The following is a 25,716-nucleotide window of genomic DNA, read 5'->3' on the forward strand; positions in this document are numbered from 1 at the left end:
CTGCTCGGAGCTTTTTTGGTTTTTCCTACACAATACATAGGAAAACTCAGCCTCCACAAACTACACATAAATGACAGGGAGGCTTCTGAAATTCATAAGCGAATAACAGGGCAAAATCACAAGTTACACCACATACAGGGACAACTGAAACTAGATTTCACTAAGATGCCGGGCTCACAATCACCACGAGATCCTAGAGGTCTTCTCCCAAGAGTTTATTATTATTCTGGTAGGGAGTGACTCTTCTACTTTAAATAAAACTGAGGTTTGGAGCCTATCCTCTAAATATGTAACTATTTCTGTTCTCAAGAGCATTTTAAAATAACAGCAACACCTACTGTTTGCAGAGTAATGTCTGTGTACCGCTCTACAGTTTAAGAAGCTCTGTACACACATGAATTTTTATTGTTTAAAGGGAAGTATGTTTCCTCAAAATAAATTATTTGTGGTTCTTGTTTCAAGGTAAAGAGGAATGCCCACCCCCCATGTATGATACAGAGGATGAAAGACAACGCCCTGGTACCATCCGCTATAGTAAGCCAGCCAGTGCCACTCAGGTGAGGGTCTGTGCAGAGCAGTGATAGGCTAGATGGGATAGTTCTAGGGGCGCTTAAGTTCCAGGTTAAAAGTAAACTTGGCCTGTGTGTAACGTTCCTTCCCCAGGTAGTGAGGGAGGAGTTATTATCCACCCAGCCTCCCTCCTGACCCACTCCACAGGCCCTGAGGGTCTTCAGAGAAAGACGGAAGAGGGATTACTTAAAAGCAGAGCCACCGGTGAACGTATGCAGGCAGGAGGCCAGGGAAAGAGCCTGCTTTCAGGACTGCCCATCAGCAAGGCAGCTTCGGCCACCTGGGGCGGGCAACTTGCCCCAGAGGAGTTTCCGACGGAGAACTGCCACAAACAAAGCAATGCCTAACAGTTTAGGAAGGTTAAATTGACAGGAAAGAGTGAGGAGGCAGGAGAGGAAAGGGCAGCCAGAAAGACTGGGGCCAGGCAAGCCGGTTAAGAATCTGGATGATAAGCGATAAAGGTTTGAAACACAGATGACAGCTGAAAAGAAACAAAAAATATGACTAGCACTGCAGAGGAAGAATGAACAGAATGTGTTTTCTAACTGAACAGGAGGTAAAAAGAGATGGTGAAGATGAGTTCAAAATCTGGAATGTGACTGACAAGAAGAATGTGTACATTTTAAAGACAGGGCAGCCAGGAGTAGGGATGGCATTTAAGTGGAAGGTGGTGAGTTCCATGTTAGAGGCTCTGAGGAGAGGCCAGACATTCAGGGGAAGCTGCATCCATCAAACGGGAAAAAAAGGTCCCACCACAGACTGCCTTCAAGGTGGGGGGACAGAGATTTAAAAGTCTTCAGCCACAAGGGGGTGCCTAGGGACAGAGGAAACTGCCAAGAGAAAAATTATCCAGAGAGAAGAGTAGAAGGTGAAGGACTGGCCTTTGTGCAAAAGGCGTGGAAAAAACTAGGAGAAAAAGTCGCCCCCTCCACCATGTTCAGTAGGGGGAGGATGGGACAGGCCAAAAACCTTTAGGACTGAGAGATAACTTGGAAGTGTTTCTCTTGAAAATAACTGCCGCGTTATCCCTCAATACCTATTACATTAAACAGGTGTCTAAGAAAAACGCTATTAATGTTTCTGAAAAACCTAAAGTATCTCAAATTGCTCACATATTCACCTATTCTTCTTAAAACATCCCAGGAAAAGACAGAAGTAATCACTGTCCGCACTTTTCAAACAGGAAGAAGAGAGAGAAGATAACTGTCCTACCCCTACCACGGCCAGAAATAATGAAGTCCCCGCGCTTGATCTGTGAGATAGTTTATTCTGTATATCGAGGTAGCGCTCAAATAAATTACCAGGGAATTGCACTGATACAATATTTATCACCCAGAACAAGTGACCTGACCTGCTCAATAACCTCTAACAGAGGTAACAGAGCTTCACAATGAAGAATCTTAATTTATCCCAAGAGTCCTTCTTTTTAAAATTCCTACTTTCAGATGTACTTCAAAATTAGGCCTCTCAGAATTACGGCAAAGTCCCTAAAATAAGACTCACGGAATGGGAAACATTTAGAATCTCATTTTTATACTGATACTCCAATTTATGCCTAATTTACACTGCCTTAGTAAGGTCTTATGAAATGTGCAGAATTCATACTGATATATAAGGGTTTGGTGAATCTCACAATTCTCTTCAAATATTGATGGCATCATTTAAATTATTTCAAAATGCCACAGAATTTTCCCACCAGAGTTTAATGAAGTCTTAGTGGAACTACTTATGTGCACATGTAAAATCTGTAAGTTTCGCCAATTTCCAGACAGGCTGCCCACCGTAATCAAACTAACAGTTGCACTTAGCTTTCCATATTTCAGGCAAACTGTGCCAAGAAGTAATTTAGCTCTTCCAAAGCAAAGCCTATCATATGATTTATTGCAAGAGCTACAAAATACGTTTTTCACCAAAATGGCTGGCCAATATATAAGTATTCAGTGAAACCTCCTTTACTGCAGGCTCCAAAGGACTAATAAATGAAAACAGAGTAGATGACGTGAACCAAGACCCTAAGAATAAGTATTATATAGTACTGAGAAAAATATTGTAAGTATAATTCACTCCAAATGAACCAGATTTATTACATACAATAACTCTAATACATGCTTCAGGGAAGTCAGGGTGGGGGATGAAAGGCATTCTTTTTAAGAAAGAATATTTAAATGACACATGCATTCATCCCAGTGCATGAATGTGATTCTGTACATTCAGATACTCTGTAATTCAGAAAACCAGCCCATTACCAAATGTGGTCCAAGAGCACGTCTCTTCTTTTCCGCTTTATTTATCTGTTAAGTGCTAAATTACTCATTATTATTATTATTACTATTACTACTGATTAAAGATTACTTATTCCTTGATAAAATTTCAATCTATACTGTTCTTTTAAATAATTCAAATAAAGATTTGACAACTTATACTTTTTTTCCCCAGGGGAAGTTGCATGTTTGCCATAAAAATCAATAACCTATCTCTAAATTATAAAGTAATAGTTAGTAAGCACTTCAACAGTAAACTTTATTTCTTCAGGACAAATTTATCACTTTCAGTGCATAACCCTGAACCGGTGGTTTTAAAAAAAAAAAAAAGATTTTAGAAAAACTAGACTTTTATCATCAGTTTTTAAGGGGTTGCTTCACTAAGTCTCATTTTCTAGGAAAGACCATTGTTTCCGTGTTATTCAGTATAACAGACCACAAGCTTAAATTATTCACCAGGTATCAACTCTATGCAAATTTATTTAAAATTCCTAATAATTTAACCTACACACTGGGAACGCTGATCCTATGTCATGAAAACTCCTCCGTAGTTTCCAGGTTACCTCACATTGCTTTACCTCTTGCCACGAAAGGGACGCCAAAGCAAAATTTCTGAAAGTGACCATTCAACAAAGTCATAAAACCAAACTCAGGAAAGAACTTCCACAGTAGGTCCATTCCCTGGCTTCAGTGGGGACCTGAGGTTAACCATGCGTTGAATAGTATATTCTTCCAGTTCTGTGACTACAGTGATTCCATAAACCGCTTCAGTGATTCAACCACCCAGTCTGATGGACTTTCCTTTAATGCAGTGGCTGCGAACTGGGGCGATTTTGCCCCCACAAGGGACGGACATCTGGTAATGCCTGGAGACTCTGTCGACTGTCACACCTGGCGGAGGTGCCACTGGCATCTGGGGCGTAGAGGTTAGGGGTGCTGCCAAACATCCTACAAGGTACAGGTCAGCCCACACAAATTACCCAACCCCGAAGTCGACCATGTTGAGGCCAAGAAACCCTGCTTTAGTGGAACCTAAGTACTACCTTCAGATGATTTTATCGGCTCTAACTATAAACAACTAACTTCAAAAGTAAAGAGCCAGAACAGGACCCCAGACCTCTCACCAAGTGCCGGGAGGAGTGACAGCATAACTGAGGAGCTCCAGGCAAACGGCACAGCCCTGGACACACGTCAGCAGGATCAGTAGTAGTCTCTGTCGGGTAACATCCCCATCATTTGGAAACTCCCTGGATCTACACGTTGCCACGCAAGCTTGACAATTTTCCCCCACTGTCCACCTACTCCCTTCTCAGTCCCCACTGTGGAGTTTTCTAGTGCAGCCCACAGGCTTTTTTCCTTCTGCATGGGGATTAAAAATAGCATGAAAATCAAGTCAGAAGACATGAAACTAGTAAATAACCTAAGGTGCTTTCCATCACAGAAAGTCTATGATTTAACAGGACTTAAAAGGTTTGTAAATCAGATCTGGAACTTGAAAAGAGATGGGCAGCTTAAAGAAACAGCCCCATGAATAAATAAACATCTAACGTAAAATAATCATCAAAAGAATATTCGTGCAGATATATGTATGTAACTGCACAGACCCGGCTGAAGGAGGAGAATAAAAGGGAGCTGAGGGCTTCTCTGGTGGCGCAGTGGTTGAGAGTCCACCTGCCGATGCAGGGGACACGGGTTCGTGCCCCGGTCCGGGAAGATCCCACATGCCGCGGAGCGGCTGGGCCCGTGAGCCATGGCCGCTGAGCCTGCGCGTCCAGAGCCTGTGCTCCGCAACGGGAGAGGCCACAACAGTGAGAGGCCCACGTACCGCAAAAAAAAAAAAGGGAGCTGAAATGGAGTGGTATTTCTTAAAACTGCATTGGCAGGAAGAATGAGTGTTTAGAGGCTAAAAAACAGAATTTACATTCTCACGTATCTTAAAAGATGACAGAACTTTAAAATTCACAATAGAAAAACCTTTTAAACAAATCTTAACGAAAAGAAAATCTCAAGAAACCTAACTGATCAATACGGAATTGATAAATAAATTATGGCCAGTGCATATATGACATGGCCATTAAAAATCATATTGAATAAGATTTAGTGGCTTGGATATATGCTCACAATATCGTAAGGGAAGACAAACAGTATATATGATATCAATACTGTAGCAAATGTAAATACATAGAAGTGAATAAATATATACAAGGAAAGAAATACTCTTGCACACCAAGAGAGACAGGGAGGAGAATGAGGTCTGCCAAAATGTTCACAGTGGTTATCTGAGGAGTGGGAAGGGAATGGCTGATTTCTATTCCTTCTTTGTGCTTTTCTCCATTCTCAAATTGTCCTACAGTGAGAATCTTTTGTTACGTTTTGTACTTACAAAACGAATATCAATACATTATTACAAATTTATACCAAATTGTTTCAGGAACTGGCCACAAAATGAGAAAAAACAAATGTGAATATGCCAACTTTTCAATGAAAGAAACCACCTTCAGAATCAACAAAAGCGAACCTCTATTGAGTGTTATGACTACGTGCCTGGCACTTTTCTAACCACTACAAATGTATTAACTTATTTAAACCAAACCAAAAAAGATGTGTAAAAAGAGCCCTGGAACACCAGAACCTGTGAACAAATGTTAGTCCTGCTATGAATTTCCATCTCAGTTTCCATCGCTTGAAATGAGGGAGTTGGACGATCTTTAAAGGTCCTCTCAAGCCTACACTGAGATTCTACATGTAAAAGAATGTGGGCAAATGAGTGTAAGTTAGCTTCTGGAGAATGAAGGGGCAGCTGCATGCCATCTCAAAAGCAAGACCCTACTGAAAAGGAACATACGATATGTCTCTCAGTTCCTCCTCCTTAATATTTGTACAGCACATTTCATAACATGTTAAAAAAAAAAAATCAACCAACGTTTAAAGGCCTACATTTCCCCAATACTTGCACACAACTGATCAAACGGAGATGAAGTCTGGCATCTTAAGAGAATCACTGAAAGGTTCCATTTGTTAAACACTGTGGTTGCTTTTCTGTAGTAAACAAAAACTTTAAGTAACACTTTAATCGCCTTCTGGGTAGGACCATTTTAGAGTCTGATTAGAGGGATTTAAAGACTTAACTGGGATTCACCAAAGGGCGTTCCACCTCTGAAATAGAACCAAAACCCCAAAGCAACGCTGAACGGAAGATGAGGGGCCAGCATGCGTGTCCTCTCTGGGGAAATCACAGCTGCGTCGCTGAGGGAACGTGGGCTTCCCAGGTCGATGTGGGGTTATTCCCGGTTCAGTGGTCCACGTGTGGGTCGGGAGCAACCACGGAGGTGTGGGAAAGACGCTGACCTGTTTGGTCTACTTCGTGTCTCACTTGCCACCATGAAAAAACAGGTTCGTGGGTATCTTTGGTAACAAAATGAGTAAGAGAGAACTGCACGTCTGTTAAAAACAAAAACACCGGTGGGTCTATGATGGGATTACCGAGGGAGAACACTCCCAGGCTTAAACCACACTTTGTGGATTGAGGAAACACAAAGACGCGAGACACAAAAATTCAGAACGCAAGTGTGAGAGACACGTTCGGCTGCAACACAAAAAAGAGAAGCAAGACGACTTGAAACTGGAACGGCCCTGGGACCCGCGGGCGCCTGGGGTCCCGCTGGGGTCGCAGCCGCCCGCCCGGCGCCGCCGCCCCGCAGCCCACACGCGTCCTCCCCGCGGGGCGCGCGGCAAACCAACAGCGACAAAGCGGACCCTACTACTTCCCGGCGCCGGGCCCCAAGGCCGGGCCGGGGTGCTCGTCGCGGGACGAACTGACCCCGGACCGCCACCAGGCTGCCGGCGGGCCGCGCCTCGTTCCGGGGCTCCCGCGGGCGCGGGACACAGGAACGTCGGAAGGGGCGCGCCCGCCGGCCCGCCCGGCCCTGCACGCCCGGGTCCCCGGCGTGTCGCCCCTGCCGCCTCGCTCCTCGCGGGCAGGAACGAGAGTCCCGGCGCCGAGCCCGCCGCCGTCCCGGAAGCCACCCGCCCCGGCCGCCTCTTACCTGCGCCCGCCGCGCCCCGCGCCTCAGAGCGCCGAGTGCCGCCGCCCGAGCCGCCGCCGCCCCTCCGCCGGCCCAGGAGCCCGCGGCCGCGCCTCCGCCATCTTGGCTCCGGTCGGAAGTGACGTCGGTTGGCGCCGGCCGCACGGCCTCCGGGACCCGCGCTCCCGGCGCGGTAGCCTAGGGCCGCGACCCCCGGCCGAGTAGACCCTGACGCGCCGCTGCTGGAGGGCCCAGACCCGGACTGCACACACCCCGAGGGCCCGGACCCGGGCCGCCCTGGTTCAGAGGCGTGTTCGCCCCGGGGCCCCGACCTCTGTTCTCGCGGGCTCGACGACCTGGGCCGCACGCGCCGCGACGCGCGCCATCCTCACGGGGACCCCGCGGACCCCAGCGGTCAGCGCCGGGGCTCGCCGCCACCAGTCTGTCCGCGCCAAAGGCTTGGGATTCTGCGCGATCGAAAGTTACTGCAAGAACCCACAGCCTTTAATAAAAGGCAGAGGGTGAAGGAAAATGGGTTCATCACTATGTCCCTGTCAAATGAGTAAACACAGACCCCATTTTTCCCTGTTCCCTAAAGGACCAGTCTAGCCTCCCCCAAAAAAGACCCAGCTCCAAGAGGGTGGATGCAGCTGGGTTTATTTGCGCATTCATTACAAACAAGTGTTTCTTGCCTGCCCGCCACGTGTCTAGCACTGTGCTACGTGCTGGGGCTACAGCACAGAACATGACATTGGCCTTGTCCTTGTGGAACTTGTGATTTACAAACGAGGAAGCCAACAGACAGCCTGGGTGACAACGAATGACTGCTCTCATGGAGATGAACAGGGTTGAGTTGGAGATGTCTGTTTCGACATCCAAGGAGCGATGTGTATCAGACATCTAGCAGGCAGTCGGCAAGGAGTCTGAAGTGGGGGAGAGAGGTGCAGGCTGGAGATGAGATAGAAAGTTGGGGGTCTATCGCGTATGGATGGTATTTAAAGCCATGATCACTTCAAGATAAAGCCTTGAGAATGAAAGCAGGAAGAATCTAAATGAAATGGGTGACATTAGATTCCGTGGAAAAGCCCCACCCTAAGGAGGAGACATACTAAAGCGCAGTTACTCTTTGGAAACTTCTGAAGGAGCACACAAATCCGTTTATGTAACTAGGGTTTAATTTTAAGAAAACATGATGAGTCAACATGTATTATCATCTTGTTGTGGAGGGATGATGCTAACGACCTAGTCAGGTATACTGAACAAATGAAGATAATCTCATCAGATAAATTTTTATCAAGGTCTTAAAAAGTGACAGGGTCAGCGCAGAGCCTAAGAAAAAAATAAAATCAGACCTCAAGCGTTTACTTATTTCTTCCACTGATATTCAAGGGAAAGAGACCCTAGATTTAAGAGATACTTGCATGCATGTCACTAAAAGTGTGTACTCTGCTGTGGATCAGAGCAGACATCAGACTCTTCCATCCCTTACCTAAATCAGTGCCTCCCAACGTGATCCCTGCATCGAAATTACTTGGAGTATCTGAAAAAAAAAAAGAACGGGAGGGAGACTCAACCGTTCCATCCACAGTCAAAACACCAATGTACAAATCAAAAACCTTTTTTAAAAAGCTATATGCCATGTGGCATTCAATAGAATGCAAAGGAAAATAAAGGAACATTAAGCTAGAAGTGACACAGTGAACCAGAACATGTACAAGATAGCATCATGCCAAGAGATGGTTGACAGTCAGATGGTTGAGTAGTCAGTGGTTGTCCTCCCTGTCATTAATCTAAAATGACTGGGTGTTTTAGTTTTCTGTAGATCTTGCAGCAAATTACCGCAAAGTGGGTGGCTTAAAACACCAGAAATATTGGGTTGGCCAAAAGGATCGATCGGGTTTTTCCATAGCATCTTACGTAAAAACCCAAATGAATTTTTTGGCCAACTCAATATATTCTCTCACAGTTCTAGAGGCCAAAAGACAGAAATCAGTGTCGCTGGGCCAAAAATCAAGGCATCAGCAGGACCACACTCCCTCTGGAGGCTCTAGGGGAGAATCTTTACTTGCCTCGTCCAGATGCTAGTTGGTGCCAGTGTCCCTAGGCTTGTGGCTGCATCAGTCTTCAAGGCCAGCATCTTTAACTCTCTGCTCCATCTTCACATCACCTTCTCCTCTGTGTGTGGTTGGATTTCCCTCTACCCTCCTCTTCTAGAGAAACATGTAATTGCATTTGGGACCCACCCAGGTAATCCAAGATCATCCCCTCATCTCAAGATCCTTCACTTAATCACATCTGCAAAAACCTCTTTCCATAGGGGATTAGGACATGAACATATCTTTAGGGACCATTATTTAGCCTGCTACACTGAGTATATCTTCAGCACTCCTAAATTCCCCCCTTCATCAGCCATCGTTTATTTTTCATCTGCATATGTTTCTTGAACATTTTATATTTTTCAACTTGTGCCACTGCTCAGGATAAATAATTATATATATTTTGTCGACTTAATCCAAAAAAGATACGAACTATTGATAATACAATGTGATTTCATGAATGTTTATTATCTGATATGCTAAATATTACTCTTTTGTCTCTTTGAAAAGGTAAAAGATATTGCTAAAGGATGAGGGAAGGATTTTGAGACATTTCATCACATCTCATGGGCCATTTCTGTATTAGGGGTATGGAAATATAAAATGCACTCTTTGTCTGGAGCTGCAACGGGAATGAAACTCCACTTTACACAGATACATCTAGCACAGGTCCCGGCCAGTTTTGTACCTTGGCATGACGTACCATTACAGAGGACAGTCATCACCATTCGTCATCCCGGTACCCAGAAGAGTGTCCGGCGTGTAACAAACGCTACATAGATATTTTTAGTGGGAAAAAAGTCTCCTCCCTCCCTCTTCTGATGTGGCTGGATTGGAGCAAGTATGGGTTGACCAAAGGCTATGTGATAAGCACTATCCTCACTGACAGATGAGGAAATGGAGGCCAGGAAAGCTTAGTTAGTAACAGAACCAGGTTTTGAACCTAGACAGTTTAGCTCCCTCGTTAGCTGCGGGCTTACCAAGTAAACTCTACTCCCCACGCCACAACCCCCAACAAGAAAAAGCTTGAGAACTGCTACAGGCAGCTCTGCTACTACATGCTCTCAACTAGTTATTCCTCAACCAAGATAACTGGGGTAGGAATTGGGAAGTATTTTTTTTTAATATCTGCATAAAGAGACCATTCTAAACACTCTCCCTGGGCTGTCAAGCAAGAACACCAGGGGGAAAGGGATTAAGTGTCTAAGAGCAACTGCATCAGATGAACTCATATCTAGTTCAAATAATACATCACTTACTTTTTAAAACATACTGAGCCCCCTTTCCCCCTGAATGCAAGTTGTTTTGAACGAGATCCAGAGTCTCTTCTTCCAGTGTCTCCACCTCACCCTTGCCACTCACCATCCCTCTGCCAAGTCCTTTACCCAAGCAAGGAATGACATCTGAGCAAGCACACCAGCAACTGGAAGATTCGATACTTGGATTCTGGGTTCAGATTAAAGACGAATGAATGAAGTTCAAAGATAGAAACTCTGGGGACTAAAGATACAGCTTATTGCATGATGGACTCTTTTGGCTGCACAGTTTCAGTGCAAAAACTGCAGCCTCCAAATGTGTAGACGAATCTTAGCCGTGGTGAGATTTAAAGGTAAGAAGGGGAAAGGAGGGAACCTTTATTGAGTGCCAGTCTGCGCGGGTGCTTTCTACTACATTCTCACTTAAGGCTCATGACAATGACAACAGTGGCTGCTGTTTCATAGGTGAAGACGCTGAAGAGCAGACTGTGGGGGACACAGCTGGTGGAGAGGCAGGGTTCAAGGACTCGTCCAGGGTCAAAGTCCACGATCTGTCTACTGGCCATGCTGCTTCCCAGGCATCAAGGTGCTCTTAGCACTACACTCTCTAGGCACTAGGGAGAACACAGAAGGACAAAAACGCCACCCTGCATCCCAAGAACTTAGGGTCTAGTGGAGCAGCCTGGACTTGCTCACAAAAGCACAGCAGGGCTCAGTGTAAGACTAGAATGGCGTCCTTATGCTCCCCATGTGTTCCGTGAGGGTTTGCGCCCCACACCTTTTTTTTTTTTTCAATATTACTTCAAGGCAACCTACTGAATGGGAGAAAATACATCTGATAAAGAGTAAATATATAAAGAACTCATATAACTCAATAGCAAAAAAAAAAAAAAAAACACCTTATTAAAAAATGGGCAGGGCTTCGCTGGTGGCGCAGTGGTTGAGAGTCCGCCTGCCGATGCAGGGGACACGGGTTCGTGCCCCGGTCCGTGGTGGGGGAAGATCCCACATGCCGCGGAACTGCTGCACCCGTGAGCCATGGCCGCTGAGCCTGCTCATCTGGATCCTGTGCTCCGCAACGGGAGAGGCCACAACAGTGACAGGCCCGCGCTCCGCAAAAAAAAAAGAAAAAAAGACAAGAAATAATAAATATTGGCAAGGATGTGGAGGAAAGGGAACTCTTGTGCACTGTTGGTGGGAATGTAAATTGGTGCAGCCACTACGGAGAACCACATGGAGATTTCTAAGAAAAATTAAAAATAGAACTACCATATGATCCAGCAATTCCACTTCTGGATATTTATCTGAGAAAATGAAAACAGTAACTCAAAAAGATATATTCACCCCCATGTTCATTGCAGCATTATTTACAATAGCCAAGATAAGAAAGCAACCCAAGTGCCCATCAGTAGATGAATGGATACAGAAGACGCACTGTGTATATATATATATATATATATATATACATATATATATGTACATACATATACATTGTGTGTGTATATATATATATTTTATATTTTTATATATACACACAATGGAATACTCCTCAGCCATAAAAAAGAATGAAATCTTGCCGTTTATGACAGCATGATGGGCTTTGAGGGCATTCAGTTCAGTGAAGTAAGTCAGAGAGAGGAAGACAAATACCGTATGATCTCATTTATATGTGGAATCTAAAAAAAGAAAACAACAACAACAAATACAACATGCTCATAGATACAGAGAACAGAGGTGAGGGGTGGGTAAAATGGGTGAAGGGAGTCAAAGGTACAAACTCCCAGTTATAAAATAAGTCATGGAGATGGAATGTCCGGCACGGCAACTATAGTTATAATCCCTTGGTGCATATGTGAAAGGTGCTAAGAGAGTAGATCTTAAAAGTTCTCATCACAAGAAAAAACTTTCTGTAACTATGTATGGTGACGGATGTTAACTAGCCTTACTGTAGTGGTCATTTCGTAATACATGCTCATATCAAATCATCTTTTTAGAAGGGAGGGATGTTGGGGAGGGGTGGACAAAAGTGAATGAATAGTATTTTGTACAGTAGTGGTTTGTCTAGTATCCTTTGCTGGATTGGAACAGCAACAAATAAAGAATCACGTAGAAAGAAGGAAAAGAAGAGAAAGAACCAACTCCAAGATGCTAACATTTCTAACCAATTCAAATTCATGACCCCTAAAATAACTGTAATCCATACTCTAAAAATAATTCAGAGTACTGTATCAAGATTTTTCATCACACCTCTTATACCACATATTTAGAACTAAACACATTAATAAATCTGTTAAAAAGTTCGGAATTTCCCGCACAGATGTCCCTAAGTAGCGGCATTCACTCCTATTTCAGAACCACGAGTGTAACAAGCTCAGAGGCCAGTGTAGTTTTGTTCTAGAGGATACAAAGGGAAGTTTATTAAAGGCTTCATCTTCCTTGAAGGCAGAATTAATTCACTGATACACCACCATGAGAGCATGAATAAAACATATAGGTTGGCAACAAAGACACAAAGTGAAAATATTTTTCAGCAGGAAATAGCAAACAGCCTGAGAAGGAATAGACAATAAATCAGGTAGAGAAATACGCAGACAGCACTGAGGTGGTAAAGCCCCAGCCTGCATTTGTTTCCCCAGATTGGAAGCTCCTGTGTGTCTCTTTCCAGGACATCTATGGACAGGACCGCCTGTCCTACCTACCCAGACAGAGCTCATTCATCATTGACATGAGTCCCCACATCTCACCACCCACACCTGTGTTCTGGAAACGCTTTGCTCCCTGTTTTTCTTCACCTTGATTTTCATCTAGAATTCACTCATCACCCCTTCTCTCCTCAGCATTTTGATGAAATCTTCCCTTAGGACTTATATTAGATTCCTAGGGCTGCATCAACAAAGTACCACAAACTGGATGGTTTAAGACAACAGAAATTTATTCTCATAATTCTGGAGGCTAGAAATCTGAAATCAAAGCATTAGCAGAGTTGGTTCCTCCAGGAGTCTCTAAGGGAGAATCTGTTCCATGCCTCTCTCCTAGATTCTGGTGGTTGCCTTGGCATTCCTTGGCTTGAGGACACATCCTTCCCAATCTTTCATCTTCACATGGTCATTTTCCCTCTGTCTTTCTGTGTCTTCGTGTGGCCTTCTAGTGAGAATTCTATTCATTGGATTTAAGACCCACCCTAGTCCAATATGACCTCTTCTTAACTAATTACATCTACAAAGACAATATTTCCAAATAAGGTCACGTTCTGGGGTTCTGGGTGGACATGAATTTTGGGGGGGACACTGTTCAACCCAGTACAGGAGTCGAGCCCACAATGATGGCTTCATCTTTATATGAATCCCTGTGTAATACCCATCAGCAATTAATCAAATACTCTCTCCCATTGTGGTGGGACTGCATATATATTTTTAAAGTCTCAAACATATTCTACACCCCTTAGAGTGAAAACAGGGTTGTACATGCCTGCATTATCCTAACAGTGGTAGACAACTGCAGATTGATAAACACCTGTGCACTGTTTTGTAATTTAAATGTGACCTGTGTAATAGAAACATATTAGCCTTATTAGCAAGAACATAATAGCAAGAACTCTAGGCCTGCGCTGTGAATTCGCTTCTCTTCCAGTTTAATTGGATTGTTTGCCTCCTCCACGCCTCCCAAACATTTAAACTTCATTGTCATCACCAGATTCTTTGGCTAACAATAGAAATAATAATACCTTTCCAAAGCTTCCCAAACAGGTTCAGAAGGCATGGCATTCCTTTGTCGCAGAGATCACCATTTAATATAAGGCAGCCTTACACGTGTCGCAGCCAAGACAGCACCTGCCAATACCTGCCAGGGCTGAGACACCTGAGCCCCTACTCAAAACCTACCCATTGTCCAAGTTATGATGAACTTTAACTAATTTTGAAGCAGTGGTTTTGCCCCCAAATGGATGCTTCACAATGTCTGGAGACAAATTGGGTTGTCATAGGTGGACAGGAGATGCTAGTGGCCTCTAGTGGTAGAGGCCAGATAGGCTGCTGAACATTCTACCATACACAGGACAGCCCCTTCCATGACAAAGAACCATTTTGGCCCCAAATGTCAAAATGTTGAGAAACCCTACTGTAGCTTATTCTGCATTTTCCAGTCTCACCATTAGACATGTGTCTGCTCAACTGGAATATGGAGCAGGAACTCATCAAGGAAACGGAGTATTTCTCAACTTGTTCTTCCTTACCTCCCCCATCCCAGAAGCCTTTTTAGACTTTTTTTTCCTAATGACCCTCCCTTACCATGAAATTTTAATGTCATAGGTACACTGCATATCTGTTTGTGTACTCTATGTATAACTGTTGTTTTTACACCCTGGTGAAATAATATGGCTGTAGTTACTTAAGAGCAAACAAATATTTTAGCAGGGAATAAATTAATCTTTTATGTAAGATTATAAACAGCTTTTAAAAAAAATTGTGGTAAAACATAACATAACAAAATTTACCCTCTAAACCATTTTTAAGTGTACAGTTCAGTGGTGTTAAATACATTCACATTGTTGTACAACCATCACCCCCATCCATCTCCAGAACTCTTTTCGTCTCATGAAACTAAAACTCCGATTAAAATATAACTCCCCATTCCTCCCCCAAACCCAGCCCCTGGCCACCCCCATTCTCCTTCCTGTCTCTATGAGTCTGGCTGCTCTGGGGACCTCAGGGAACTGGGATCACAGAGTATTTGTCTTTCTGTGACCGGCTTCTTTCACTCAGCATAATGTCCTCAAGGTTCACCCACATTGTAGCAAGTGAGAGAATTTCCTTCCTTTTTAAGGCCAAATAATATTCCAGTGTATGTTTAGGCCACATTTTGTTTATCCATTCATCTGTCAATAAATGCTTGAGTTGCTTCTACCTTTTAGTGGAATGTTGCTATGAACACAGGTGTACAAATATCTCTCTAAGATCCTGCTTTTGATTCTTTTGGGTGTATACCCAGAAGTGTGATTGCTGAATCATTTGGTAATTCTATTTTTAATTTTTTGAGAATCTGCCAGACTGTTTTCCATAGTGGCTGTACCATTTTACATTCCCGTCAATAGTGCAGAAGGGTTCCAGTTTCTCCACACCCTCATCAATACATTATTTTCTGTCTCTTTGTTAGTAGCCATCCTAATGGGTGGGAGGTGGTATCTCATTGCGGTTTTGATTTGGATTTCCTTAATGACTGTTGATGTTGAGCATCCTTTCATGTGCTTATTGGCCATTTATATATCTATTCAAGTTCGTTGCTCATTTTTCAATCATGGTTGTTTTTTGTTGTTGAATTGTAAGAGTTTTTTAATACATTGTAGATATAAACCCCTTATCAGATATATGATTTGCAAATATTTTTTCCTATTCTCAGGTTGCCTTTTGAGAATGTGGATTGTGTCCTTTGATGCACAAAAGTTTTTAATTTTGATGTACTGCGATTTATCTGTTTTTGCTTTTGTTGCCTGTGCTTTTGGTGTCATATCCAAGAAATCTTTGCCAAATTCAATGTCGTGGAGCTTTCCCCCTAAGTTTTCTTCTATAGTTTTAGCTCTTATGTTTAGGTCTTTGTTCCATTTTCAGTTAATTTTTATATATGATGTAAGTTAAAGATTCAATTTCATTCTTTTGCATGTGTTTATCCAGTTTTCCCAGCAAAGAATATTCTTTTGTTTGTTGAAAAGATTATCTTTTTGCTATTGAATGATCTTGGCACCCTTGCTGAAAATCATTTGACTTTATATGCAAGGGTTTATTTCTGGGCTTATAAATGGTTTTTAAATATAAATTTAGCCCAGACATTTCTTCTAAAAATATTTGTTGCAGCCTTTGAAAAATTTTTGGTGTTTTGTTTTTAGAATTTTCTTTTCTTTTTCTTTTCTTTTCTTTTTTTTTTGCGGTACGCGGGCCTCTCACTGTTGCGGCCTCTCCCGTTGCGGAGCACAGGCTCCGGACGCGCAGGCTCAGCGGCCATGGCTCTCGGGCCCAGCCGCTCCGCGGCACGTGGGATCCTCCCGGACCGGGGCACGAACCCGTGTCCCCTGCATCAGCAGGCGGACTCTCAACCACTGCGCCACCAGGGAAGCCCTTTTTTTAGAATTTATGCTAAGAATATTTAAATGTTTGTGGCTTAGATTTTTGTGTCCCCCAAGAAACTGATTTTTGCCCCTGTTGAGAATGCATGAACTCTAATCAACATCATTCTGATTGAGGGAGAAAAAATTGATTAGTACAAAGGTTGAATCTTGAGCAAAATAGTGTTGTTGTATCCATAATATATCATTCCCCCAATTATTTTTAATAATGAATGTTGTTCCTGCCAAATGTCTTTCTATTATAAGATCAGGACTACACTTAGCAGAGCCAAAGGGGCAGCTTGCCCAAAATCAACTAGAACCCTCTAACAACAAGAAAAAACTGAACATTCGATTCTTCACACTGTGGTTACTTGAGCTAAAGATATCGACAAACTCAGACTCCATTTGGACTAAAGAGGGACCTTGACTCTTTCTAGACGTATTTCATGGTGCAGTACATAAAGATGGCAATATGGAAAGTTTAATATTAACAATACCTGAGAACAAATGTCAAAAAAAATTACTAGCAAGACTGAAGCCTCTTAATATCCTTTAATGCCAGTCAGGGTTATATCTACTTGCAGAGAGAGAGACCAACGCATGAGAAACCCACACGCCCTGGGCAATGTTTTTGGAACGTTTTCTTCTTCTGATATGATTAAAGGTAGCAATAATCATGCGTATGAATTGCTTCTTATTTACCCAGGTGGCATCACAAATTACAATACCCCAACCACTTTTTATAGCTGACTGTGATGTAATATTACGACTACAGTTACAACGGAGCAAACATATATTTTAGCAGGGAGTAAACCAATCTTTTATGTAGGATTATAAATGGTGCTTCAATGTAAAACTGGCTCCTGTGTTTCTTTTTAAAATGTTTGTTTCAGACTTTGGAAACTATTTTAGTGTTTTGTTTTTAAGAATTTGTGGTTAAGAATTTTTTAAGAATGTGTATGACCTTCATTACGGTGCCTAATATCTCTGGGCCTGATTTTTACATCTGTAAAATTAAGGAGCTAGACCAAACCCCTAAGAACCCTTCTAGTTCTAAAATCTATTATTCTGATTGTGTTTATATAAATTACTACAGGATAGTTTCATAAGTGAAAGTTTCATAACTGACAAGAGGAGGTATTTGGGGTTAAAAATAGAGTAATTGGGGTATCCCTTACTTTATGAGAAAAACTCTAAAAATTCATTTTATAAACATTTGTTTTTTTAAATTTTTGGCATATTTCAACAATAACAACTATTTAAGTGAAAAATAATATGCACTTCACCTTTTATTACAAGTGACATATGGGTGGAAATGCAAAACAAAGGAAGCCATAATGTTATATAACTTAAAACTTCATGTTGTAGCCTCTTTAAATGTCGCTATGGAACTTGGACATTTGCAGTCAAATAGGGACATTCAGTAACAAAAAACCAAACTCAATACTTTATAACATATATATAGGAATATGTAAAAAAAATTATTATATAAACATACAAATATATGTAATATAAAATTTTTAATATAAAATGGGGAAATATATTTATATAACAGAATGTATAATATATTATGCATATATAAAAGTTACTATTTTGAATCAGAGAAAAAACGACTATCAGTTGTAATCTTTTTTTACAATAATCACGTTTATTATTTTTTATTGAGCTTAATTGACACGTAAATTTGTACTAGTTTTAGATGTACAACATAACATAATATCTTGTTTAATTTAAAACATTTATTATATATTCTCTCCTTGAATTGGAAGATTACAGAATTAATAGAACAAAAGTTGACTTGAAAATAGCAAGAAAGATTTTTCTCTAAGTCTGTAATGTATATTTTAACAAGTAGTTACAATTCTAAAAGCAGAAGTGTAATTATAAGAATGGTATGTACAAGACTAATAAATATTGTAATAGTGTTTTAATCCTTTCTGGCTTCGCTGTTTTTTCTGGTAAGATGTCTGAGCAAAACATATAAAGGAAAAATCATTAATGTATTCATTTGTTTATTCTACTCCACTTCATTCTTAGAATAGTATGGGTGGCTGACATACATGCATACATAAAAATATGTAAAGAAAAAAAGGGGAAGAAAAAAAACACAAGAGGTTAGTACAACAAATGTTTCTGTACAAGTACCTCAACAACCTCCCTGTGGCCCAAATATACTGAGTGTCCTACGCCTGATTCTTATAACATCACCAAGCTGGGGCATAACAACAAAGTGTAGCTGAGAGAAAGCAATTCTGCAAAGGGCTAAGATTAAAATAACATATATATATATATCTCTGTAGTGTGTAGTCCAGATGAAGTCTGAAGGCAGTCTGCTGAAGAATTCCTTCTTGCTCATGGAGGCATATCTTTTTGGTCTATTCATGCCTTCAACTGATTGGATGAGGCCCACCCACATTATGGAGGGCAATCTGTTTTACTCAAATTTTACTGATTTAAATGTTAATGTCATCTAAAACCACCCTCCAAATTGATACATACAATTAATCATCATAAAGATATAGTAATAATGTAAAATGGCATCTGATCATGCCTAATATAATGGAAATCAGCACTGGTATATTTTATTACCAAATACATTTTATTTGTATTATTTTATAATAATATTACATAACAGTACAGTCAGAATTCTTTTTTTTTCTGTAAGTGATTTCTGTACTGGAGGCCATGATTGCAGATAAACTTGGTTTTTCACAGATCTACAATATTTTTCCTTAAAGCGTAGCACTAAATACTCGCTGCTGAATCTTTTGCACTTGGTTGCGCTTTGTTCTTTTTCTGTGCATGTGAACTTCTAAGGGAAGATTATTCCTATGGAAAGGAAAAAAATGTATTGAATCAAAGAAAAGACAAGCTTCATCATGTTTACAGCTCTTTTAGCATTTTCACATGTTTAGCTGCAGATTAACATGTGGGATTCAGACAAGTCTTGATGTGAGGTCTGGGAGAATTTGTTACTGCTTCATACTATACATTATTTATTTTTAATATAAACATCTTTAAAGAACATTATCAACCAGTAGAAAGAAATGTATTTCCCCTAAAGCACTTACAAATTCCTAGAGGAAAATTCATTTTTTTTCCCTCATGCATGCACACACACACAGCATTTATTAGGAAAAATATTATATGAGATTACCTCTAATAGCAAAAATAAGAAAACAGATAAATAGAGCATTAAGTGTAAAATTATTTTTTCTCTTAACCGTTTTCTCTGGAAATTCTATAAGAACAGAACCTGATGTACTTTACCCTCAAATTTTCCTTTCATTTTGCCTTCTTTACCTGTTTTCGCCCCACTGTTCGCATTTAGATTAATTGAGCCAGAATTGTGACAAAGTTGCTAACTATATCACTAAGTTGACTAGGTGTGGAGGTGAGGTTTAGTTAGTCCAGATTCATCCATTCACTCAGAGTAGATTCAGTGAGAGCGAGACAGACCCTGGTCCTGTCCCCATGGGATTGGGATTCACAGTCTGTCCTGTCTGAAAGAGGATCACTAACTAACCTTGCAGCTTCATTCCCTCTGACTCACCTCTGCCCCCCAACCCCCAGACTGGTTTTCTTCCCAACTCCTCCTCTCCCAGGAAACCCTTCTCCCGTGTGTCCACGTGTTCACATCCTATTCAGTCTCCACTTGCCTCTTTGTGAGCCATTCCCTTGTCCTTTCTCATCCCACGGTGGAGAGAAATCCCGCCCCTCCCACACACATCTCTAAACTCTCTGTACTTCCTAGGCCTCATGGTCTTCTTTTATCGCATTTAGACCTTTCTCCCTCGTAATCCTCATTAGTTGCATACACGTCATATCTCTCCCACTAGACTATTAATTATCTCAGGACAGGGTCCAAGGCTACGTTTATACCTGCCCCAACACCTGTCACAGTGTCCTGCATACAATAGATGCTGCGGATGGGATGAATAAATTACCCTCATTTAGTCTGGTCTGAAAAGTGAATTTGGGTGCAAACACTTGTTTTAAATCCTTAAATTAGATACTTAAGGATCTAATTAACCATACCTCAATCACATATGGAAGTCTGGATCCATAACCTTGAGCTGAAAGGGTGCAGAACAAGCTTTTCTGGTCCCTGATCCCTGCCTTCTCTGGACCCAACTGACCTTCACGAAGGCAGTAATGAAGAGGTTGTCAGCCCCAACGATTGTCTTCCTTGTGTGCAGAAGTCTAGCCCTCTCAACCCCTCCCTCACATCTCAAACTGTCCCCTCCTCTGAGGCTGTGTCTGGCTCCATGCTCTCCCGCCGATCTGCTCCCACCTCCCTGTCCAGCCTTAGCTCCCCCCACACCCGGACATAGTGCGTGAGAATTCGCACGTTTCCTCAAGCCCCTCACGTTCTTGCATTACTACTTTGACACTACTGCTCTTCAGAATGTCCTTCCCTCGCTCACTGCTTTGTAGTGTCTCCAGCCAAGACAAGATTCAGCTTACTGCCTTCCTCTTCTCCTTCTTCTCCCTCCTTTTCCTCTTCTTCCTTCCCTTCCCCTCCTTCCCCTTCTTCTTCTTTTTTAAAAATAACTTTATTTATTTATTTATTTTTGGCTGCGTTGGGTCTTTGTTGCTGTGCGCGGGCTTTCTCTAGTTGCGGTGAGCAGGGGCTACTCTTCATTGCGGTGTGCGGGCTTCTCATTGCAGTGGCTTTTCTTGTTGCGGAGCACGGGCTCTAGGCATGTGGGCTTCAGTAGTTGTGGCACACGGGCTCAGTAGTTGTGGCTCGCGGGCTCTAGAGCTCAGGCTCAGTAGTCGTGGCACACGGGCTTAGCTGCTCCGTGGCATGTGGGATCTTCCCGGACCAGGGCTCAAACCCGTGTGCCCTGCATTGGCAGGTGGATTCTTAACCGCTGCAGCCACCAGGGAAGCCCCTTCTCCTCCTCCTCCTTCTCCTTCTCCTTCTCCTTCTTCTTCTCCTTCTTCTTCATCCTCTTCTTCTTCCTCTTCTTCTTCCTCTTCTTCTCCTCCTCCTCCTCCTTCTTCTTCTTCTTCTTCTTCCTCTTCTTCTTCTTCTTCTTTCTCCTTCTGCTTCTGCTTCTCCTTCTTCTTCTTCTTCCTGCCTTCTTATTGCTTTTCCTGACCTCTAGGTGGAAGCCCTCTTTGGGTCCCCCGGAATGTATATCTCTTTTAAACTACCCTCATGTTAGCATGCTTCCTCCAGTTACTTGGTATATGTCAGTCTGTCCGCAGGAGGCCATTAGATGCAGGAGGGTAGGGACTGTGACTTACTCACCTCTGTAAAATTGAAAGTTGACTCTGCTACTTGGGGCTGTTTTGGACTCTGCACTTAGCTAGTCCTGAGTTTGACTCCTACCTCTACCACTTACTAGCTGGATGGCCTTGGAGAGCTGCTAAACTTTTCTAGGCCTCAGTGAATAACAATAATAATACCAAAGGTATAATAATAATAAAAAAACTTACCTCAGCGGCGGGGATGGGGGTCATCATAAAGATAAAGAGAATGCACATGAAGCATTTCTCATGGCATCTGTCACATAGTAGCAAGGTGCTCATTAAACTGAGATACCATTTCTATCTCCTCTGTATCTGTCACTGTGCCTTACCTGTAGCAGGTACTGAAGCGTGTTTGTAGAATGAATAAATGCAAGATGAGATGATGAGTTTAGTGTATTGTGAAAACGACATCTTTGAATATGAACCTGAAGAATGTCCCTCACTCTGGAGCAGAGCAAGAAACCAGACGAGGATGAAGATGACATGGATCTCGCCAAGGTAATAAAAATAGGTGAAAGTGTTTGTTTTAATTCTCTCAGCATTTCAGAGAGAAAACTATTTTAAGGTGAAATTCTTTTTTAAAAAAGTTTTAAGAATCAAAATCTAATTGCTCATTTATTCTCCTTCATATGATTACTTTCTTTTCCATTTCGAAACCAGGCAGGGTAATCTCAGGCAACATTGGCAATTTCTGAATACTGATTCGAACAGAAGAGAAAGTGTGGTTTTGTTTTTCCAAGGATCAAGTTACATCCAAGACTTCTCATTACAGAAGCTTGTACAGCCCGAGATGGGAGGGGTAGGCCATGGGCACTTCTAGCAAACCTCTGGGAAGGATGCAGGAAAAAGAGGCTGATGCCATCCCTGGCAGAGAAACTGACTTTGGCAGAAACTCTTTTCTTAATTAGAGGAAATTGAGGTGAATCCTATCCCCAATTTGGCACTAACGTTGAGAAGAAAGAAGTCACAGTAACATGGATATAGGGTAGAAAGATGGTCAGTTTGCAGAGAAACCCGTGTCACATGATGGTCCTGTGACCTAGAGATGGAGGCGCTGGTTGGGGTGCCAGACTCTGTGCCTATAACCTTAGAAAGGTCTAGAAAGCAAGTTGTCCCCACCTTTCACCTTTCACCATAGAACCAGGCACTCTGAACTTACAGCCTAATGACTTAACTTTGAAACCACAGATCCAGAGAGAAACACCAAATAGATTACCACGTGCCACTTAAAATTCATTCCTAGTGTCTTGATTCTAGTTTCTTGTCTGCATTAGGCATTAAATTCCATGATGATCATTGTAGGAAACCTTAAAAATAAGTCAGGATTTTCAGGATCTACGGCACTGTTTATACCAGTTTGGGTTTTTCTTAAAGAAGGATATCACTGCACGTGTGGGTCATATTCACATTTTTAATGATCTTTTGTTATTTATCAAATTTATAAATAACTAGTATTTTTCAGGTTCATCCAGATTTTTATTGTATGATATTCATAAGTTAATATTTTTAATCTTTGCAGTAGATGCATGAAAATATTAGTCTAAGGTTTTAATTTTAGTTTAAAAATCAGTTTTAGCCTGTTTAAATGGCTTTAGTAATTCAGTTTATATTGTGACACATGACTTTTAAAAACTACTTAAATGATCATCCAATTAAAGGGCTGTGCTGGTAACTTCAAAATATTCAGAGATCTGTTAGCCATAGTCCCTGCCTTCAAGAAGTTTACTATCTTAAGTGTATATTTAGAATAATAAAAGTAATAATTATAAAGATACATATGTAAAAAAGCAGTGATATTGTTAGGGAATCTTGACCGAAACCTCCCACCTTGGACAAGCACGATAACAGCTTGCCTGAGCTGTCCCACAACAGGAGGTCCAGATAGGGAACATGGTGCTGCCTCTGAGCCCCCAGGAGGATTTGGGAGGGGCCAAAAAAGGAGGAGGGGACCAACCTCGCAGACTCCTTCACGCTGGAATCCATCTTGGCTGAGAGATGCAAAGCCGCACCACCAGGGAGGACGCTGGGTCAGACTATGGGCCAAGAAAGATGACTGGCCAGCGACAACCCAGAAACTAACCCCATTACCATGAAACCTGAGACTGCGAGCCACGTGGCAGAGCAGTTCCCCTGGGGTCCCTGACTGTGCTCCTCTCCCCCCGGGTGCCCCTTCCCCATAAAGTCTCTTGCTTTGTCAGTGCGTGTTTCTCCTCAGACAGTTCATTTCTGAGTGGTAGACAAGAGCCTTCTCTCGGGCCATGGAAGGGGTCCCCCTTCCTGCAACAATATCTGCAGTGACAGCAGCAAGAAGAGTAATAACTTGTAGCATTTTTTGAGCATTTATTATGTGTTGTGTTAAACATTATCTTATTTAACCCTCATGGCTGAGAATGGGGGAGGGATACATTCCCCAAAGGAAGATCAGGTTAGTCTGGGGGGATTCAAGATGGGGAGAGATGCCAAAGAAGCAAACCACAAAAAGTACATAGAATAGTTCCTGCTTATAATAGATTTTATTTTTTAAAGCTCATTGCAGTTATTCATTCAGATAGCTCTGACATGATGGTTATTTTTGTTTTGTGGATGAAGAAAACTCAAGTATACACAGTGCACTGTTGGAAGGGATGCTCTGGTTCAGAAGACTTATGTCCTGGCTTCACTATTGGCAGTTTTTTTTTTTTTTTTTTTTTTTTTTTGCGGTACACGGGCCTCTCACTGTTGTGGCCTCTCCGGTTGTGACGCGCAGGCTCAGCAGCCATGGCTCACGGGCCCAGCCGCTCCGCGGCATGTGGGATCTTCCCGGACCGGCGCACGAACCCGTGTCCCCTGCATCGGCAGGCGGACTCTCAACCACTGCGCCACCAGGGAAGCCCAAGTCTCTTCTTTCTTTCCCCTTTCCTCTTCCTCTCTCTTGCTAGACATGAACAAAAAACCATGTCACCTGAATATTACCTGGCGGTTACTGTGACTATGAGTGAAAACAGCTTGGACATAATGTTTACATACAAAAGAGAGAAGGACCAAGAGAATGACGAAAGAGGCTGTGTCTGACCTTGCATGTCGGGAACCTGCCCTAACTCGTATCAGCACTGTTCGATAAAAGTATAATACACGCTACACATATAATTTAAAAATTTCTAATAGCTCCTTAAAAAAGAGTAAAAAGAAACATATCGTAACTAATGCTGACTGCATGAAATATTCAAATAAACACATAAAAATCTTAAAAAGGAAGAACAAAATTAGGTTCCTCTGTCTCAACTTCAAAACTTGCTACAAAGCTACAACAATCAAGAGTGTGGTACTGGCATAAGGACAGATACGTATCCATAGAATAGAACTGAGGGTCCAGAAATAAACCCATATATTTATAGTTAATTGATTTTTGGCAAGGGTGCCAGACAATTCAATAGGGAAAGAATACTCTTTTCAACAAATGGTGTTGGAACAACTGAATAGTCACAGACAAAAGAGGGAAGTCGAACCCCTACCTCTCTCACCACACACAAAAATCAGCTCAAAATGGATCATACCTAAATGCAAGAGCTAAAACTGTAAAGGTCTTAGAAGAAAACATAGGAGTAAATCTTCAGGAACCTTGAGTAGATGGTTTCTTAGATGTGACAGCAAAAGCAACTAAAGAAAAAAAAAGATAACTTGGACTAGATCAAATTTTGAAACTTTTGTCCATCAAGACAAAAGACATTGTCAAGAATGTGTAAGGCATGTCAGACAACAAGAGAAAATATTTACAAATCATATCTGGTAAGTGTCTAGTGTCCAGAATATATACTCTTGCAACTCAACAATAAAAAGAAAAATAGCCCAATTTTTCAGAAAGGCAAGGGATTTGATTTTCTCCAAACAAAGCATACAGATGGCCAATAAGTCCTGAAAGGGTGTTCTACCTAATTCGTCATAGGGAAATGCAAATCAAAACCACAGTGAGATACCGCTTCATACTCACCAGGATGGCTATCATCAAAAAGGCAGACAAGGGTCATTTGCAGAGATGTGGATGGACCTAGAGAGTGTCATACAGAGTGAAGTAAGTCGGAAAGAGAAAAACAAATATCGTATTTTTTTAAAATTAAAAAATAAATTTATTTTATTTATTTTTTGGGGCTGTGTTGGGTCTTTGTTGCTGCG

The 25,716-nt window shown here is 42.0% G+C and overlaps 1 protein-coding gene across 2 annotated transcripts in view; it reads right to left on the reverse strand.

The window, feature by feature from the left end:
• The window catches only part of PRDM2 (PR/SET domain 2), a 117,032-nt gene extending 110,054 nt beyond the window's left edge, over positions 1 to 6,978 (reverse strand). The window contains exon 1 of one of the 2 annotated variants that reach the window (XM_012534035.3): positions 6,878 to 6,978. The gene's annotated coding sequence lies outside the window, so the exon portion shown is untranslated. The remainder of the gene's footprint in view (positions 1 to 6,877) is intronic. The other variant, XM_049695939.1, reaches the window with a different exon arrangement.
• Positions 6,979 to 25,716: the final 18,738 nt, after the last annotated feature.

This window comes from Orcinus orca, chromosome 1, assembly GCF_937001465.1.
Source record: "Orcinus orca chromosome 1, mOrcOrc1.1, whole genome shotgun sequence".
Lineage (NCBI taxonomy): Eukaryota > Metazoa > Chordata > Mammalia > Artiodactyla > Delphinidae > Orcinus > Orcinus orca.